Here is a 17,589-nt window from a genome sequence, read left to right on the forward strand (position 1 = left end):
AACATTTAGTTACAATAACAATCAACACTAATTCATGCCTCTGAGTTGAAAGGGTTCTGGAGATAGATCATTCGCCAATGATGCGAATTCCGTAAATAACTGGTTAGTTCGTATAAAGTTTAAAGCTTGTACACATAGCTTGTTCTGCCCCCACAATGCTAACAAAACATTTCTAATGTGGATAGGGATTCTGCAAATCGTTGGGTCAACAGTACTAGGCAAACTCTAGTTTGTTTCAGTCAAATAATTTTATGTGATGGCGAATTCATTCTTATGCTTTATCCATAAATTAGTTCCTTTGTATTTTGAGTTGAGCTTAAAAGTTTCAGGTTACAGGGTCGAACATTTATGAAGCCGCAATTCGGTTTAATCCGATTGTTTAACTCAAGTGAAAAAATAATATAAAATAAAAATCGATACTTTTTTAAACTTCTGTTTTAAAGAATGGAATAAATTAATGAGAATGGAATAAATCAACAGCTCAAGGTCTAGGTCATCTGACATTATTCGTTTCAGAAAGCTAGAATTCTCATATTTTTTTCGGCATGAAATTAAATTAGATATTTTTTGCAAGCAAGAACTGTTAAAAAATGATAATTAAACAAAAAATATGTTTCACATAGAGACTAGCTTCCTTGAATAGTGTAATTTTAAATCATCTTTATAAATAATTTTAATAAAGTAACCTTAAAACATATTTTACGCACTAAAAGAATAACAATATTACTAATTATTGAGAAAGAAATGTTGTAAAATAACCGAATTTCTCTGCTTCGTAGTTTCCTCACAGCTATTCGCGACCAATTTTTAAAACTCTAAAAACATATTTGCTTATAAAATATCAAGTATTAGAATTCCATTAGTAATAATGCATTTGAAAGTCATTCTCTCATTCAGTAAATCTTATCAGATTTCCCTATGGCTATTCGATAAAACTGTTTCTTTAAGTACTTTTTTCTTTAATGATTCGTCTTACATGAAATATCCCTAAAGCTTACATCTCTTTGAAACTTTTATCTTAATATAATTAAAATAAGCAACTGCGTATAAAATTTGTTTTTATTTTGAGGCAAAATGAAATGCTGCGTTTAATTAGTTGGAACTAGGTGAACTAATAAATGTCATAATGCAATTAGGGAATTATAAATGCATTTAATAACTTAACTTCTATTAACTTAATTGAGTATCGATGGCCAATTGGTAAAGGGCTTGATTGTCATGTTAAGAAATGGGGCTTGATCCCCAAAGGCTTTTTATAGCCCATTTTGCTACAGATATATATATATATCTATATATATATATATATAAAAGTTCGTATAAGGAGTAATAATGGATTTTAATCATTGCCAAATAAACTAATATAGGTAGAAAATACTATATTAGTACTTATTGAAACCCAATTCTATACAGCTTTAATATAGGTGCTTGAGTAAGAGATTTTCTATAGTTCCTCATATGAGACAAGTATCGAAGAAAATATCATAGTTGTGATAAATTTTGAATATTATAAGTTGGCCTCAAGCAACAGCATCATCATCATCATCATAGTTGGTCAGACAGCCCATTGTAAGCCAATGCCTTTCTCTGAAGATTTCGCCATGATGACTTACGATTCATCTTTGATCTCCAATTCTTTTCATTAATTGCGAGAAAATCAGACGTCACTGAGTCAGCTCATCTCAACCGCGGCCTTCCCCGCTTTCCTGTTCCAGTGGGTCAAAAAAGCAATATCTTTTTTATTGTATTGTCATCACTCATTTGAATCATGTGAGCCATCCAATTCATTCTATTTATTTTTATGTATTTATTAATATCAGGTTGTTTATAAATCTTGTACAGTTCAAAGTTAAATCTCCTTCTCCAGTTATTGCTTTCATTTAGACCACCAAGTATAATCCGCAAAATCTTTCTCTCAAATATTGCCATACAATTTTCCTCCAGTCTTGTCATTGTCCAAGCTTTAGAAGCGTATATCAAGACTGGCCGGACAAGAGTTTTGTAGATTTAGAACTTTGTTTTTCTAGAAAGAAACCTAGATTTAATAAATCTTCTCAACCCATATACAGCCCTATTTGCCAGATAGAGTCGGTTTTTTATTTCAGGAGTAATTCTGTTGTCAATGGTAATAATTGATCCTAAGTAAATAAAACTCCTTACTGTTTCAATTCCATAAGAATTTATTTCAAGATAGGGGTCTGGAACTCTGTTTCTTGAGAATAACATGTATTTGGTTTTCTCTACATTTAAGACTAAGCCCATTTGCTTTGCAGCCACCTCAAGGGCAAGAAATGCCTTTCAAGCAACAGCATCATGCCAATTAATATTAAGTTCAAAATGCTTTGACATGAACTTGTAAAAACTGTAACTATTCAAAGATTTTTTATTTATTTTTTCCACCCTTTACGAAGAACTGGAATTCAACCTCTAATATATTTAAGAATAGTACATTAAAATGCTTATAGCTGAACTAGGGAAATGCTTAGAGAAACATATTTCAGAATTCAATTTTATAAAATCTAATGTCTGTTACTTGATTAAAAAACTTTACCCGCTTCAAAAATATACAGATTGGAACTATAATTTTTGAAGTGCATGTAGTTTTTTAATCAAGTAATATCTTACTATTGTAATTATTTGGAATTATTTATTTGATTTAAGTGTTACTTCAAAAATAATAAAAGAAACGCATCTGAAATGTTTCAAATTCCTTACAGGATTTATGTTAGCTACATCACTGACTTAAAATAACGGTTGGAGATGACTATTATTTACGAGTTGACAATTCAAGACAATTTCAAGTTATATTTCATAATTTTTTTTCTCGTTCAGGATGACAATAGTCAAAATATTTCAACTGATTATTTGTTTTATTTAATAACTAAGTTTTGTTATTTACAAGAGCTTTAAAGTTTTGTTTTTTAGTAGTTTCAGCAATTGTGTTTTTTTTATTGGTATGAGAAATTATTTCAGTTTTTCCTCTCTCCAATTTCATGCATTCTTTTTCATTATTTCAAGTAGTTCCTTAAAAAAATGAAATATATTTTGAATATTATATATGAATATTATATTTTGAATATTAAGATGAAATATATAAAAATGAAATATAATTGTTAGGATTTATTTAATTGTCATAATATTAATCCAGCATTAAATAACTAAAATAATGTAACTTTAGGTAATTTCTCTAATGAAATTATAAATCTAATTATAGTGTAAACTTAATCTAATATTTTTTATAATGACATACACATTTTTGTTCACTTTCATTCGAATAATTTACAACAATCTTATTTGCTGAAATTATATGATATAATATTTGCTAAAATTTTATGATATAATATTTCTTTAATGAAATGATGAATCTAATTATAGTCTAATCTTAATCGAATTTTTTTTAATGACATACACATTTCAGTTCACTTTCTTTCGAATAATTTACAACAATCTTATGTGCTGAAATTATGTGATAAATCTAAAAATGACAATTTATCTTCAATGACATACACATTTTTGTTGAAATATTTATGAATAATTTGTCTAGATAATTTCCATGAAATCAAATTACATTTATTTTAGATTAAGTTATAACTTTCAACTAACCGGAATTTGAGTTGAGAAAAACCTTTTGACTTCCTCAAATTTTGTTCTTTGATTTAGTCAAAGTTACGTTTTTATTTTTTTGTTCCAAATATTTGTTTTACAAAAACAAACATAAATACGTGACTAATTTACCTTATCAAGTTTTTTATTAGTTGCAAAATGACTTTGCTCCATTAATTTCAAATTGAATTAACTACGTTTGTGAAAATTTTATTTCATTATCTTTTTGATAAATAATAATTACTAACAAAAAATTAAAAATATCAGTCTATTTAGTAAATATTTCTTTGGATTAAATAAGCTTCGTAATGGCATTTATAGAATTTAAAACTAGCTATAACTTTGAAATAAAGTATTAAATTAATTAGAAGTTTGTAAAAGAAATGGTTTTGTTGTGTGTGTTTGGAAAAATTAGTTTAAATTTGTTTTATATCATTTGAAATACGAGCTCATAACATGGGGAAAAACAAATATTTGTTTTAGAAAACTGTCGCCTCCTTTAATTAGCTAATTAAAAGATGAGAACTACCATATCAGTAAAATTCACAGGTTTCTTTAAATATAATAAATTAAATTAATAAAATTTCCTTTTAAAGATGAATCTTTTGCATAAACATTTTAGAAAAATTATAAAGATTTAAGGGTTTTAAATTTCTTTCGTTTGATATTTTTATTTTTTCAGAACAATAATATGCTTAGTTTTCGAGAAATAAAATTGAAAATTTTCGGTCAGAGCAAAATTACTTTTGTATTTATGTTGTGTTTACATAAACTAATGCTGTTTAATTGATAATATTTATATTAATGGATTGAATTTAAATATATTTTAAATATATATTTTAAAGGCATGGTTTTTGTCAAGGCCATATTTTAAAGGAGGTAATTATAAAAATTCCTGGTAAATAAATTTATCAGGATGGCAACAATTTAAAAGAAAATTAAAAGAAAAATCAAAATACTTTATAAGTTATTTGTTATCTTTTCTGTATATATATTAACATAATTTCTAAGGTATACCTATGTGACACAACTGTTGTATACTTTGTTCTGATTGTATTAGTATTTGTATACAATTACACAATTTACTTGCTCTTTTAGAAAATGTAATTGCACCTAAATACGCGTCCCTTATACAGGGTGAAAAAATTGAAATGATCAAGAAATCAGTGCTGTTCAGCACTACAAAATCATACAAAAAAACTGAGAGACGCATACAATTAAAAAAACTAAAATACGTGTAAATCTAATTTTTTATATTTGTAATTTTTTCTTGCCTTTTATGGTGGTTAAACGTTATTAGATTAAGTAAACACGTTTCTTAGAATTTTTTCCATTATTATAAAGATTGTCTGAATTCCGTATTATTTGGCATGTTTTTATTGCTCGAGAGCAACTGATGGTAGACAAAATTGACCAAATTTAGCAGTTTTTTTCCGATACCAATGTATTTCTAGGGACCATATAAAACAAATTTCCAAAATATCTGTAAAATACGGGTCGATATTGGAGCAGTTCTAATAGATTTTAAAGTACCAGTATCATATTTTGCACCCATATTAATATATTTAGTGTATACATAGTTTTCTTTGTATTTTAATTAGTTTCTATTACCAAAATTATTTAAGCATCTTTGGCGTTAATAAAATTAATTTCTCCTTAACAAATTACTATTTCCATTCATTTTGCTTTTAGTACATAGCTTATTATCTTATTTCTATTAGTTTTTATTAACAAAATTGTTTAAGCATTATTGGTGACAATAACAATATGACGATTTTATACGCTTCTCTTATACAAAATGTATTATTTTTTCCAGTAATATTGCTTTCTAGTATATAGCATATTTTTTATTTTAATTAGTTCTTATTATAAAACCTAATTAAGCATCATTGATGCCCTAATCATCTAACGATTTTTAAGTTTTTCCCAAGCGAATTAGTACCAATTCTTTATTAATTCTTTATTTCAATACAGAATTATTTATTACTTTATTTCAATCACTGTTTGTTTTAAATCATTTAGTTTTGAAGAAACACGTTTTAAAAGCATAAGCACAAGCGATAAGACTCGGTTCCTCTCAGCTGCCACGTTCCTGCTCTTCATCGAGGTTATCTGATCTAATTAAATAGATTGATTATAAAAGAACATGTAAGAAACTACTTAGATTACATAAAGTTGTAAGCTAGACAATATCACTAATTGTATTTTTATGTATTATGAAAAGTAACCAGGATTGTCTTCAGTTTAATTTATATGAAATTCTATATCTAAACCTATAGAAGCACAAAATTTCATTCTTTAACTGTCTCTTCTACAAGATCTAATTGAAATTTTTGTATGCTTTTTAGAATATTGGGCTGAAATTTCCAGTTTTAACTGCAGAACAATAGAAAGCTAGCACAAATGAATGGGAATAATATAAGAGAGACACTGACAGACACACATAATTTCTTCAATTTATTAGTGTTATAAGCTACAGAAATAGGACGATTAATCTAGGAGTTCCTAGAAAGTATTTTTACAATGAATTTAATGTATATGTTTTTCAAAAATATACAGGGTGATTCTAAAAAGATGGGCAAAATTTTAGGAAGTGATAGTACACACCCAAGCAAGCAATTTTTTATCAAAGAATGCTTGGTCGAAAACAAAACGCAAAACAGCTAGAGAGCGTCAAAGTTTATGTTCTTATATGAGGCAAAAACACACAAAGAACGATGAAGTTAAGTTATAAAAGCAAATTTACTGGCATGTGATTACAATAAGTGTTCAAAACAGTGGCCGGTAGCGGCACACACGCAGCACAACGGCAAAGAAAAGATAGGGCATATCACGAACTTTCCCTGCAGCGACCGAAAGCTTGGCGACAAGTGACGCAGCGCAGTAACTCGCAACATGAATGGAGCTTTCACGTCTGCATCAAACAACTTTCCAAATGCGCCAGCACCTTAGCGTTTTGTTTTCGACCATGCATTCTTTGATAAAAATTGGTTGTTTGAGTGTGTACTATCACTTCCTAAAATTTCTCCCATATTTTTCGAATCACCCTGTATATTAATATGGATATTATTTTTGTTTTTGTAAAAATGTTAACTAAATAGTTTTCATAACATGCAGTAACTATGACACAACAGAAAAATATTGTTTAATGATTGGATAAAAATTTTATTACCATTTTTTAATACGAAAATTATCAATAACCTCTTAATTCATAAAATGTTATAAAAATAAATAGCTAAAACACAATAAGGAAAACTATTTTCCTGTAGAATAATTGGAAATTTTTTTTAAGAATGCTTATCAACATGAATATTATCATTATTCGTATTAATAAGTTCATAAAAATAGTCTTTATAATTTATAATTGAAAACACAATACAAGATAACGTAATGTTTATATGAAAGATTTTTTTATGAATATTTGTTATCCGTATTATTATCAATGGTTTCACATTCTTAATACTATAAAATAGTTATGGTAAAATATTTCCCCAAAATTCGTAGACATTTATTAACAAAAACCTGAAGTTTAAAGAAAATTTTTCAGGATAGTTGGCAAGAAATATATAAGTGAGGAAAAAAAAGTTTCGTAAAATTTTGCACTGAAATATTTAACACTTCTTTCAAGAAATGCTCTTTTTATAATGTCAAAAATTTTAAAGGGGAATTCATCTTGCTTCCTTTTTCGAGACAGGTCAGACGCAATGAGCGTTTGTCCAATCATTTTTCAAACAGGCTATGACATATGCATCATCTTCATAAGAATGTTATTTTTAAATCTTTTCTTGTCACTAGTGACGAAAAACAATGATACGTTTTTCTTCCATTGCATTTTAAAAATCGAAAATTGATATAAGGCGCATAAATCTTGCATCTAAAGGATATTTCGAAAAAAACCGAAATGTTTACGAATAGGTTTTTGTATCAGAATATTTATCTGGTATTTTCTTACAAAGAAGTCTATTTTTCGAATATTCTTTTGTATATTACACATTTGCATCGAAAAACACACATTTCTCAGAAATACTTTAAACCCATAGAAATTATGTACTTAGAAGTTTGAGCAACTTTTTTTTTGTTAGAGAACTAATGATGTGGAAGCTAAACAATGAAAAAACCCTGTTGAAATTTAGGTACTGTTTGGTGGTGATTTTTTTTTGGCAAAATAAATTTCTGGATACCAACATGGACGGTATTTAAACCATTCATTTGATAATTTTTACTGCTCGTATGGCAAAAGTTTACCGTAAATTCTGGTTTTCAAAATTATGGCTCTTGAGCTTTTTCAAGGTTAACAATTTCACATAGTAAAAACGCATTAAAACGGGAAAGTAATAATTTGAATACTTCAATTAATTTTATTTTCAACCATGTGTTTTCGTTTGACTTCTTGAAAGAAAAGAAAAATAAATCAGTATCATTTAATTTGAATTCAGCGTCCTTTGTTTCTCTTCCTACAGGTGGCAATAAGCCAACACATTACCACACATTTATTACTAATTACAAAACTGAAAAGTGAATTTGGCCGAATAAATAGCATTTGTGCCGTACTCTATGGTATCACGATAAAAATATCAAATGTTACAACATATACTAAAAAAATATCAAAAAAACCCAGTTATATGGTAAAGAAACGTATTTTATTATTAATTTTACTAAAATCATTGGCGAAACGCTTCTGAAAAAAATACCAAGATTTAGGTGTTCACATAGAAACAGAAACACGGTATAGTTTACAATATTTTGGTAGTTTGACCATACTATTTTTCCCTGTGTACAGTAGAGTACCGATTATCCAAGCATTGATTTGCTGAATTGTAAAATTATCTGGATTATTTAAAGACCATGTGTTTTTTCCATCTTATTCTTCAAAAAAAAATTTTGGAAATGTTTTTTTTTACCATCAAAACATCTGAAAAGGGTTTAAAGATGGCTACATTTGTCTACCGGTGACTCTTTTTGTTCTTAAAAGATTTAAGGTGTTAAAGGCTAAATCTTTTAAGCACATCATTTATAATATGCTTTTATACTTCAATTGCCAATCATAAACCTAGAAGAAGTGCAAAAGGAAGATACTTAAAAATATTCTCATAGCCGTTTTTAAAATTGTCTAATTATCCGGATTTCTCGTCATTCGGATCAGGATTGTTCTTGCTTGATCCTGATAATCGGTGCTCACCAGTATTTATATAAACACTACTAGGAAGACTGCACTCACGTTTGCTGTTTTTGCAGTGGCTTTAAAATATACTACATTTCTGACAGGAATTCTAATAAACTGTTTTTAGTTGTTCATATCCTTGAAAAAAAGAGACAACAGAAGATATTTTCGAATCCGCACGAAAAAAAATTATTCTCATTAAATTACCGTGCTAGTAAAAAAAAACATAATTGTGGTTGATGAAACCAAAATATACGGTATTTAAACGGTTAATTACGGCATATTAATTTTTAAGTTTATATGATTACAACTAACTGAAAATTCTGGATCGCAAAATTACAATTCTTATTACGACACATTTAGTAAAAAATACAAATTTGAAGGTATATTTAAACCAAATATATGATTCTTATGTCGTTCTCTAAGGTATCATTATTGAATTTTTAAATTTTATCACATTTTCAAACATTTATTAAACATTATAAAATGCTATTTTATTATTAATTTTTCTAAAATCTTTATCAAAGCCAACGAGAAAAAAATTTTTAGTGGCCTTATTGGCTCTGAAGCCCAATTGTTTTTTTCAAATATTCTTTGTGAAGACGAAAATCGGGTGTTGTTGGAGTTTGTATAGGAAATATTGACCAATTAAAGATTGCGATGAAAATAACAGTTAAGGATGAAAACTGGATCATAATTATAAAACTTTTATTTTAGCAGAATTTGTAGAGCTCGAGATGCAAAATTATAGTTTTATCCATATGGTTTTATGTTAAATAAATTTTGCTTAATAATATTGACAGGCCATGGGAGAATAATCCCCCATGATCTGCCTAATCAAAAGCCAAATTAATAAAGTAATTGAATTGTTCCCAACAGAGATTTAGAATCATGAGAAGTAATCCGTTTTTGGTGATTTATCGAAAAATAACACAGCCAAAAATAAAGCCAACCCCCCATATTTAATAATAAGTTTGAAAATACTTTGGCGATCGCCAACAAGACTGTGAGAATTAGTGTAACCATGTAACTGAAACATATTTGTGGTCAGAGGTTTAAGAATAAAGAGTTATAAATAGATGTTTGTTTTCGATTAAGCTCGACAGTGAATTAATGAGTTTACATTGATATTGAAATAAAAAGTTAGCCGTTACATTGATCGATAAGCAAAGAATATAATATTTTATGTTCGCTTTTAAATAAAAAATAACTAATTGATTTAATTTAAATATAACTTGATTAAGAATGATTAAAAAATTAAGTTCAAGAAATTAAAGAAATTTTAAACGCTGGGAAATGTGTGCAATACCCATTGTGGCATCACATTCTTGTAGTTTTAACCATACTCTTTTTTCCAGTGTGGCATTTGTGTTGGCTACTAAATGTCTCTCATTTTATTAATTACCAAGCACATTACGAAACAATTTCACATTTTAAGCATAATAGCACATTTTTAAAGGCAGTTTATTTAGTAATTTTTAATCGGATGTACTCGTACTAATATGTAGAATAAGATATGCTAAATTGTGCTAAGACAAAAACGAAAATTTAGCTATAATAACAATAAACACAAACTAATTTTTTCTTGTTTGGAATGATTCTATAAATAGAAAACTCGCAAAAATGTCACTTGAGATATAATTCCAGGAATGGCTGATTATTTTGTATATGGCTACTAAATTGAACCAGCCACATTGCTAATAAAATTTTTTTCACACTGGTTGAAAAATCATTGATAAGAATATTGCAATCCGTTTCGCCTACTGTGTTGGATACAAATGTTAGTTTTTTCGCTCAAATAATAATGTACCATGTCGAGTTTGTCCCAGTACTTAATACAAGCGTTTTCTTGTTTTCTGAGTTGTGTTCCAAATTGCCTGGCTACGAAGTTAAACATTGATAAATCCGTATAAATTGTCTATTTAAATCCAGTTATTAAATAGGATAAAATAAAAATTAATAAATTTTCGAATTTCTGTATTATTTTTCATGTTCTCAGATTCACGTCATTTTTATTTGTCTTTCAAAAGTTCATAACTTCAATCATACGACAATAGTTATTTATTAAATTCTGGAATTTTCATATATTTTCGGCCATGACACAAAATTAGGCATTTTCAGCACTAGGAAAAGAAAAAGTTTGGAAAAATTACCGTACTGTACGGCAATACTTCTTGTATTAAAATAATAATTCATTCAACAAAATGAAAAAGTACAGTATTCAAACTATTCATTTGATACTTTTCACGTATTATGAAAACATATTTTTTGTTAATTCTGCCAAAATGATTACCAAAGCACTTCGGTAAAAATTAACTTGCCTTTTGGTGCTCCCATTTGGCCATAAACTCGGTTAATTTATCCATATTGTGGTAGTTTCCTCAGTGCAGATAACGAATTATTTAAAAATAATAAACAGACAATGCTTTTCACATATCTTCCTTGAATAATCCAAATTAAAATCTTTATTATTAATTCTCATCAATTAATATCGAAAGATATTTCATGCATGATACTGGAATAAATATCTCTAACATTTACGAATTTTAAAAGAAACTTGATGTCTAATAGACGAATTTCATTGCTTAACAGTTTCCTCACAGCTATTTACGATAAATTTTTAAAACAACTCTAAGAACTTGTTTACCCATAAAGCATCAAATATTGGAAACACACTTGTAATGATGCAATTGAAAGTCCTTCTGATTCTAGAAAATTGTATCAGAAAACCCTTTGGCTATTCTTGCTTTCGACAAAAATAATATGTTTAAATACCCTTTTCTTTAATGATTCGTCTTTGATAGAAGAGCCCTTAAGCTTATATCCATTTCTCAGTTTTATCATAATATAATTAAAAGCAACAAGATCACACAACATTTATTTTTATTTTAAGGTAAAGCAGAAGGCTAAGTTTAAATAGTTGCAACTCAGTGAATGAAGAAATGCCATTAAGTAAATTAACTTAATGAAATTTTGCGAATGAGTAAAGCCATTTACGAGAATTTCTGCAAGAATATTGTAATTCTAATTACTTAATTGAGCAGCGACGGCTCAATTATCAAGGGGGTTTAATTGCTATTGTAAAAGCTTTAATTGTGAAGCAGTGGGGTTTGATTCCCAGAGGCGGCTTAAAGACCATCTAGCGGCATAGAGATTGGAAATAATTTGCCTGAGAAGTAATAATGGCTTGGGCGGAAAACTGACCACATTGCCACAATTATGCTGCTGGCCACGAAATTTTGGAGCCTTAATTTTCACTTGAACCCATGATACACAGAAAGCTGTAATCATTCGCCTTTTTCAATTATTTAATTATTGCACTTTTCAAATATCTATTGATTATTTTTACTAAACATTGTCTATACAATAATTAATTTTATTTTTTCAATAATCAATTGTTGTGATATATATATATTNATTCTTATGCGAGAGACATTTCAAAATAACGAATAATTATCCTGAGATAAAAATTACTCTTTATAATACTCGAAAAAATTTTAAATTTCTCTTATCAGCTGATTGAGCAAGCATAATATCGTGAATGTTTCAAAGGAATATTTATTCATTCTGAATATTTATTCATCTTGAATATTTATTCATTATGAATACTTATTCATTATGAATTATTTATTCATTATGAATATTTATTCATTATGAATATTTAAAAAATAAATATTTTGAAAAAATTGTCATAAAATGGATTTATATGATTAATATGACTTTTTGATACTAATAATTTTTTATTTGCTTCCCTAAAAAGAACTTTAAGATTTATATTTGTTAATATTTAGGATTATTGGGTATATAACATTAGGGTATATAACATATAAGGGGTATATGAAAGTTTTACGAAAATAAATTTTTTGTTGGTTTTGGAATATGAATCACCTGACTGGCTAAACAAGAGAATCCAACGATTTGGAAGTAATGTAAACTATCTTGCCGCAATTGAATAACCCCTTTTATCATTGATCGCTTCAATCATTATTATTACTAGTTGATAAAATTTTTCGTTTAATTGAGTATTAATTGCTAAAACATTTCAACTTATTATTTGTAATAGTGTGGATAATTTATTAAGTTATTATTTTATTCACTTACAATCTTTACAATCTTTATTCTTTTATAATTAGAATTGCCATTTCCGCATAATAGAGATTTGAAAATTTCTATAACAAGTCCTAATGATTTACACTATCTGGTTAACTAGCTTCACAAACTTTTAAACTCATAACTGTTTTCTTTTAAATAAATTTCTTGAATGAGTAAGAATTTTGTAAGTTATTTATATTTTTAAATGTATAAGTAAAGATATAAATAAATACTTAAACATTATGCTCTGAGATTAAAAACTTAAAATTAAGAGCTTTAACTTCTAAATTTATTCTAAAAATTCAAAAAATACTTAGTAACTGACATTAAAAAATAACTGAACTAATTTATCTTTAATGATACACGGAAAAGAACACGAAATGATATGTCCGCTAATAAAATGCTTTATCCAATCATGGTAATTTGTCTTCAATGACGTACAAATTTTTTTATTGTCATTCGAATGACATAAAACGTGATTTGTTCCTAAAATAACATGATAAATCTATGAATGACGATTTATATCTAATAACATAATTATTAGAGAAATATTTATGAATATTTGTATAAATAATTTTCGTAAGATTCAAAGTATTGTTTCTTTGTTTTTACCACAGAACGAAACATTTAACAAATTGAAGTCTGAGTCGCGATCTACGAAAATTGTTTTTAATGGAGACTCCTCTCCTTCTCAAATCTGATTTAATCGTAATTTTCTCTAATTCAATCGTAAATCTAACAATGACAATTTATATCTAATCACATACATCAATAGTTTTTCTTTAATATGACATGATACATTTAAGGACAATTTATCTCCGATGGCATGCATATTTCAGTTCAAATAATTATGAATATTTGACTAAAGTATTTTTAGATAAACTAGATCGAAGTTTTTTTTTCTCTTAGATTAAACCTTAAGGGCTTATTTTTAAATAACCGAAATTGAAGGCGAGGAAGATTTTACAGCTTTTTCAAAAGTCATCTACTATTCAGACTATTTTTTAAAAGATACTTTCTTAAATGATATGATAAATATAATAATGACAACCTATATTTGACATAGATCAAAAGACATTTTCTCTAACGAGATGTTTAGGTCTATTAATGACAATTTATATCTAAACGCATACACCAAAGAATATTTCCTCCAATAAATTGATGAATCTAATAATGACAATTTATCTCCCATGACATAAACATATTTTTTAAATAAATTATGCTCGACTAAATAGTTTTCCTTAGTCTTTCTTCATAGATTAAGTCATAAAGCATGACTTTTAACTGACTGGAATTGAAGTCGAGTAAAACTTCAGACCTCCTTCAGAAATTTTCTTCGATTTACTCATTGACTTCTCAATTCTGATTATTTTGTTCGAAATACTTGATATAAATGCATAATTTATTTTCAAACATTTAAAAGAATTCAATTAATTCATTTTATCCAGTTATTTTTAATTCAAAAATAACTTTGATAATATACAAATGGTTTGAATTTTATTTAAAATTCCATGATTATGTTATTTTTAGAAAGTATTCAGATAGCGGTTAAACTAATAAATGTTAGTGGCAAATTAAATTATAAATATGTATTATTATTCCTAAAATATAGATACAGTAAATATTTCTGTAAATTAAATATATTTTAAAGAGACGTAGCCAAAATAAAACTAGCCGTATCTATAAAATAAAAATACTGAATTAAATGGTATTCCTTAAACAAAAAAACTGTCATTTAAGAACTACTTTGTGCGTTTGTAAAAACTAGTTTAAATTTTCAATATTTCATAATTTTAAAAATTAACTTATAATATGAAAATAAATATTTGTTTAAGAAAGCTGTTATCTTATAATTAGCTAATTAAGAGTATAATATCAGTAAAATCCACGGGCTTCTTCACAAATTNTTCTGATTATTTTGTTCGAAATATTTGACATAAATGTATAATTTATTTTAAATCATTTAAAAGAATTCAATTAATTCATTTTATCCAGTTATTTTTAATTAAAAAATAACTTTGATAATACACAAATGGTTTGAATTTTATTTATTATTCCATTGTAATGTTATTTTTAGAAAATATTCAGATAGCGGTTAAAATAATAAATGTTAGTGGCAAATAAAAATATGGATATATTTAGTAAATATTCCTATAAATTAAATATATTTTAAAGAGACGTAGCCAAAATAAAACTAGCCATATCTATAAAATAAAAATACTAAATTAATTGGTATTCCTTAAACAAAAAAACTATCATTTAAGAACTACTTTGTGCGTTTGTAAAAATTAGTTTAAATTTTCAATATTTCATAATTTTAAAAATTAACTTATAATATGAAAATAAATATTTGTTTAAGAAAGCTGTTATCTTATAATTAGCTAATTAAGAGTATAATATCAGTAAAATCCACGGGCTTCTTCACAAATTTAAGTAGTTAAAAATTTTCCTTTTAATAATTAATATTTACTTTTAAGATCTTAAAACAAATTGCAAATATTTAAAGGTATGAAATAGTTTCTATTAGCATCACAATAAAATTTTAATTTTCTAGAATAATAATGTATGCTTTCCTTTTGAGAAATAAAAATGAAAGCTTATTGTCTAAGAAAACTTTCTTTTAGATTTAGGTTGAGTTTATTTAGATTAATGCTTCTTAATTGAAAATAATCACATTAATAGAAATTTTTAAACAAAAGTATTACTTTTTTAAATTAAACATTCTTTACATAGGACATTCTATGTATGTTTCTATCAAAATTTACCAATTATAAAAATTTGTTAGATAACTTGTAATAGTTAGTTTTCCTGAAAAAAATTAGTTTAAATAGCAATTTTATATTTCTACTGTGCTTGTTGTAGTACTCAATGTTTGTTACATTAGGCTAATTGATTGGAAAAAAGTGTATTTTATTTAAAAAGTTATTTCGTCGTTTTTTTTTCAATGAGGTTGAAATGGGAGAATGGGAGTTGAGTGAAATAAGGTTGAAATGGGAAATAATAGATATTTTGTGTTTTTGTTTTGAATTCATGATTTTTACCGTACTAGTTTTAAATGGTTTCAAAACTGTAAAAGTAAGAAATGTACTTCACCGTTAATTTTACGGTTAATTGGATGGACAGCCTTCAGCCGCTTATTTTACCATAAATTTAGTATGAAAATCGCGTAAAATAATGTTTTTAAATTTTTTAAGACTTATTTAATTTTTTTATGGTAAGATCAAACTATTCATTTCCGTTTCCTAAAAGCACTTCTTCTTTTAAATGGAACTTGAAATAATAAAATAACTAACTGTTACTTTTTCTCTTTTGTTACTCTTTCACTCTGTTATTACATTCCTGGTGGTTAATTGAAAAGGTACATCTTCATAAGTTAAAAATTAGCTTCTTTTCGAATTTGGTTTTATAATTGTAATACTGCTTACTTTTCTGATTAATTTTGAACTATAAAATAAGAAATAAATTAAATATTTTTATTTTCGCATTTTTTTAACTACTTTATGGTTAGATAGTAATATAAGGAAGATTTCTTCGAACTTATAACTTATTGCCTTCAAATTCAGTATTTGATTACATATTAAGTTTACTAAACGAAATATAGGTAAATATCACTATTTGTATAGCTAACATGTACTGATTTGAAATGCAACATCATTTAAATTTTAGTTTTTTCCCCTTTATTACTTTCTTCCACTTTGTTACCTACCATTTTTTAAGGTCTATTGCACTATATTATTTAACAGAAAACAATTTTAGTTATTGACAGTGTAAATTGAATCGAGGGTAAGTGATGTGAAACTTTTATTAATTATTTGAATTTTTAAATAGATTATTTTAAATTTTTTTCATTTTAAGAAAGGTTTAAATTTTCTAGAAGTAGAAACAGCAGAAAAATAATTTTATTGATAATAATCATAAAAATGAGAATATAGACTGCATGTTGGTAACAATATACTGTAGGTGCTTAAACTGGGGTATTTATTGTTTCACGTAACTTATTTTTTATTTTAACATTTTTGAAAATTTGCAACAGAGAGGATTTGTTTCTTCTTCATTTAATGTCCCAAATCAAGAAGTGCCCTGCTGTTAAGAGTTTTCTGTGTGAGAAATACTACGATAGTCAATGAAATGTTTATAAGAAATAAATCAAATATTTAATTTTTTAAGAAAATGTTTTCGAAAAACCCCTCTGTTTTGAAAATGACCCATATATTTCAACGTCGTTTTTAACAAGGGCATATTCCAAAGGTGAACATTAGAAACATCCCCATCAATTATTAGGATGTCAATTTTTAAAAGAAAGAAAATAAGAAAAGAAATAAAAAGATTCTTCTGAATGAAAAAGGTAAAAACGGTTGGTGACAGCATGAAGTATGCCTGATTATACTTAAACTAATTAAATCAAAGAGAGAAATGAAATCTGAAAGAAACTTTAAAATTGTTTTCAATATTTCATAGAATATGTTTGATATGTTCTGTTTACTTAGTAATTTGCACAAAAACATAAAAACTAATAAACTAATAAATGTATTCAAATGAAATCAAAAATATGCTATTAATATTCTTAAATATTTTGAAATACTTACTTTTTATAACCATAAATTATAATGCAGTTTTTAAAACACTATGAATCAAAGTAAAGTATATATATATGCATATCTATCTATCTATTTATATCTGTCCATCTATCTATCTATCTATCTATCTATCTATCTATCTATCTATCTATCTATCTA

The sequence above is a fragment of the Parasteatoda tepidariorum genome, chromosome 9, assembly GCF_043381705.1.
Source record: "Parasteatoda tepidariorum isolate YZ-2023 chromosome 9, CAS_Ptep_4.0, whole genome shotgun sequence".
Taxonomy (NCBI): Eukaryota; Metazoa; Arthropoda; class Arachnida; order Araneae; family Theridiidae; genus Parasteatoda; species Parasteatoda tepidariorum.